Here is a 4,950-nt window from a genome sequence, read left to right on the forward strand (position 1 = left end):
ATGTGTATAAGAGACAGGCCTTTGGCGGGACACAGGGGGGAAGGGCCTGCGCCGCCCGTGCCCCCTTTTCAGCGGTGGTGCTGCCCCTCTCCTCTTCTCAGCCGGTACAGCCCTTCCGCCGAGCGCAGCCACGCGCGGATCTCGTCGTACTTGAGCTGCTTTTAGTGCAGAACAGTTGGATATGGGAGTCAGGGCTGGCAGACCCAACAGTTCTCCACGCTGCCCGAAGGTCTGACTACACTTGCGCTTTCAACTTTGCTGCATTCATACGTGATAATTTAGACGCTCCATTAGTAGTTTTCTCTCAAGCCCATTGCACGGAAAAGGTATTTTAAAAGTCGGTAATACAAGCGTCTCGTCAAGTAGCTGTTCTTTCTTGCTTCAGCAACTAACCTTGGTTATCTCAAGTTGCTCGGTGATAGTTACGGTCAGATCAGTGATGTCTCCATTCCTCTGCAGAATGCTCTCAGCCATGGGAAGATGTGTGCCAGGAGGCTGGCAGCTGGCCAGGACGTGCCTGGGTGCACCTGAGAGGGCAGCAGGATCTGGTTGCGTAAGAATCCCGGTCTCTCTTGCTAACGTGTGTTGAGTTTATCCAGACTTCCATAGGGTGAAAAAAAAAAGGAGAAACAGAACTGCTCCCCCCACCCCTTCCCCAAATACAATTTCGTCTCAGTCACTATACTTGCACCATGGTTTTTACGCAATAGGCTTTATTGATAACTTCATTTTGTTTCAGTAATAACTTGTAGTTAAGTAAAAAACAGAGACTAGTTATTTTGTTCATCCAGCACAGCTCATGGTCAAGTAGAGTTTATCCTTTAGGCTGAGGGAATGGACCTCATCACTTCCTTCACTTCAGTCACAAGGCAAACAGCTTCCAAACACTGCAGGTTTCCGTATCAGTACCTTTGTATCATAAATATAAAAAGCCTAAGTCAGTTGAGGTGTAAACACCAGAGCTAGAAATAGAAAATTATTGGTTAATCAATGAAGTAGTGATCCAAGTAAGTGATAGTAATAACAAAACCACAGGTTTACTTCAACGTTCTCTTAAACAGAAAGAGCTTACTCTAGCCTCCAGTCTTGCTAAAAGTCGAACAGGAACATTTCTATATACAGTAGATTACAGTACACACAACAACCATCTATAGCCACATCATGGAATTTCCTGATTGTCACTTTGATGCAGAGCATAGATGAAAGAATTTCCCAGCAGGTGCTTCCATAGGAGAGAGAGAAATTCTACTCCTTCAGGTCTGAAACAGAGGTTTTTCGGTAATATTTTGATGGAAGTTATTGCAATGGGTATCAGATAGATGGATAGACTGAATGATGCATTTTGTCACAAAATTGTTTCTGAATTGCCAGTAGCAGCTATGTAACTTGATGTATGTCATTTATTTTATTGAACAGAGTGTAAAACCAGCTATAAAAATACAGCATTGAACCACTATATACATAGATGGCTTAAATTTGAAGCTTCAGCTGACTGCAATATAGAGGGTCCCTATGGACATGAACTTGGGTTTATGTAGCAAAAATGTACTGTATCTTTATGTCTTGTTACTATCTCACATTAAATTTTATTTTATATGTGGTGCGGTGTTATTACGGCTTTATTTTTAGGTATTAAAACTATTGATTTACTGTATTAACTGTAATAACTGAGTATTAATAGACACATGCTTTTCCGGTATTCCACTTTTATCACAGAATCACAGAATCATCTAGGTTGGAAAAGACCTTGAATATCATCTATTATTAGTGGTTTTGATATTGTTTTAGAAGATTGGTTTCTATTCAGTAGAGAAGTGCATTAGAAGATCAATACAATGGCAGCTTGCTGAACCTTGTCAGAGACAAGAGTGAGATCCATGGTACATGAAGTCTTAAGACTGGCCCTAACTCTTGTGTGGAGGAACATTAAGTGGTGCCATACACATCACTGTCTCTGCATATCTAAAAGCAAATGCCATGTCATCAGCTCAACAGTGTTAATTTTAACTGCTTAGACTGGCACTTCTGTCAGACTTTAAATGCTACTGTTATGAGCATGAGAAGACCTGCTTAGCTTAAATATATAGAGACATTTGTCGAAGAATATCAAAATGGAATTTCAGAAGATAAATGTGTCATGTTTGATTGAATCTCCAGCAGCAGGATGCTGCAGGAGCGTCATGACACACACACAGTTGTAGTAGATGACTAGGCCCAGGTATCTGCTCTGAAAAGAATACTTGAAACATCCTTCATCTTCTGTAAATATTACTTCAGTAAAAAGACTACTGTACAAAAAGTAGCTCACTTCTTTGAATAAGTCACGATATTGTAATTTACTTGTTACTGTAAGAAAAGGAAATTCCCTTGAGCATACATTGCTCTTTGCTGTATTTCATCCTGTAATGCAATTTATGCAGAAAAGTTCCTAAACAATGGTAGCTTACTCTGGAAGAAGATCAGAAAAACTCCCTCTCGTTCCTGGTTTCCATCTAACCATCCAAAAGTGAATTTTCTATGGATCAGCAAACACAAAATCAAACTAGTTCTCATCAGAGCAACAACTGCAAAATCATCAGGGTCTCTAAAGCTACAATAATCACCACATCTCTCAGTCATTCCAAAAGGTCCAACAAATGCTGCCGTAGAAAGTACATGTGTGAAACTAAACTAACATGCTTCCCATGTTGCATTGGCATAATTGTGCATGGTGATGTTCTTGTGACTAAACCAGGGCACTGATTTGTTGGGGAAAAGTAACAGCACTTTTTTGGATAGGGAAGGAAGAGGGAGAGTGATGATTTTTCATCTGGGTCATTTCTGGAATCCATTTGAAAGAGTGACACCCCAAACCATTGCAGCTTTATAATTGCGGACATAGGGTGCTGTGATACAAATGGCAGGGAGGAATGCCAGAAGACCTGGAGGGAAGCAAAAGTGTCTTAAACTACTGTAGTCACCGAGCGTAGAACCTGAGCCTGACACAAGCATTGCTGAAGCTGTGTCGAGGTTCAACTATCCAAGGAGGTAGAAGATGGTATTCTGCTTAAATCACTTGTTAGAGCTGGGGGTTAAAACAATACATGTATGAATGTGCTGCCCATATGACATCCAGTTTTACAGTGTGCAATACTAATTTATTATATAATACAAATATCACATTTTGTTCTCCAGGTCATTTACTGCTTCATGTTTATATTATTTCTTATTGCTTATACCCAGTCTTTCAATAAGGTGTAATAAGCTATTATTTAACTAGTTTTTTCTTTTCCATGTAACGATCTGCCTTGAGTCTGACTTTCCTCCAATTAATACACCTGTACACGTTGCCAGGTTTTACCTGGCTGCCTCCATATTCTGTGTTGTTCAGGCAGAGAGATTGTGTGATCCTGTCACAACTTTTCTTGTCATTTATCTGTTTTAGCACTTTTTATCATACAAAATAAAGTACGTAAGTGCCACACAAATCTTGCAACTTTTGTGTTGTTTTCTTTGTTTCTGTAAGTCTATTCATTAACACCAATGTCACTGTGTCTTTCTTACGCCCTATTCCTTACACCTTTAAATTTTAGCTCTCTGATTGCTGACTGTCACTTTGTCTTCACTTTCAGCTGAGCCAGCCTGGCTGCCTTATTTATGCTGTAACTAATATCTCAGCAAGCAGAACGATTCAGACTCTTTTTGCAAGAACTCTCTCCTGCTCACACTACTTATTCTGCAAACAAGCCCAATGAACCGCAGCCAAGCCACAAACCCCCCTTTCTTCCAAGCAACCCCCTGAGCCATGGGCAAAAGTACATGATCACCTGTCTCCTTACCACAGGGAACTCCATGAAATCTTCCCCATGGCTTGGGGGGGCTTGGCTTATTAAATCTTTTGCCGTCATTGCTTTAGTTTTCTTCCTTGCCTTTTCTTTTTCCTTAAATGGTAGTAATAAAAAACAATAAATGGTCATAACAGGATTTCATTACTAATTCCAAAAGTAGCAGTTACTTTGTTGGTATCATTCATAAATACCTTTGGTTTTTAATTTACTTGGATTTAGCAGTTTGATTTTTATTACTTCATTATATAGGGCAACAACATTTCAGGATACTGTACAATAATTGATATGCAATCTTTCCTGCAAGGTCAACAAGAAGTTAAAATGCCTTGAATTAAAAAGCTCAGGGTAAGAAACATGAGAATGGGCCCAACAATTTAAAAAAAAAAAATGCACAGTCTATGTAAGATTTTTAAGATTACAATTTTTAAAGATTAAGATTAGTTATGATTAAAGATTAAATCAACTTGTGTCAGGGTGATCCAGACTGTAATTTAGCACGGAAAATGAGTGTCATTCAATGTGTCACACAAAGACATAAAACACACCAGTAAATACTGAGACCTAGAGTAATGTACTTAAATGTTGGGTCATGTGACCTAACCTCTTTACATCAGTTATAATCCCATTATTAATTCAAATGTCAAATTGGAAGTATTTTGAGAATGTTCTGAATTTTTTCTGGTAGTACAACTTTGGACATCAAACTTATTTTTAATAGCTGCAGTTTCTGCATTCCACATTCAAAAATAAGTTTGTTAGTGTGTTGTAGTTGCTACCATAAAAGAGTATTATCCAACGAGAAGCTTTGTGAATCTGTTTTCTTTCACATGTGGAATGAAAAAAAAGGTGAAACATTAGGCAAGGCCTTGTAGACTTTGCTTCCAACATTCCTCCCATGTTTCCCAGTCTGGGATATTTTGCAAAATCATACCCTTATCTTCCATTAAGTTAATAGATAACAACTAGGTTCACATTTAACTCATATTTAACTGCCTTTTTTAGTCTGAAGTAGATCCAGATGCCATTTCTTATAGAACACCTCAATTACCGCTTTAGGAAAGATTACCTTCATGGAAAGAATACTAATGCTAATCTTGAATCTATAGATCACAAGCAGTGTCCG

Source organism: Athene cunicularia (assembly GCF_003259725.1).
Source record: "Athene cunicularia isolate RWA chromosome 2 unlocalized genomic scaffold, athCun1 chr2_part1, whole genome shotgun sequence".
NCBI lineage: Eukaryota > Metazoa > Chordata > Aves > Strigiformes > Strigidae > Athene > Athene cunicularia.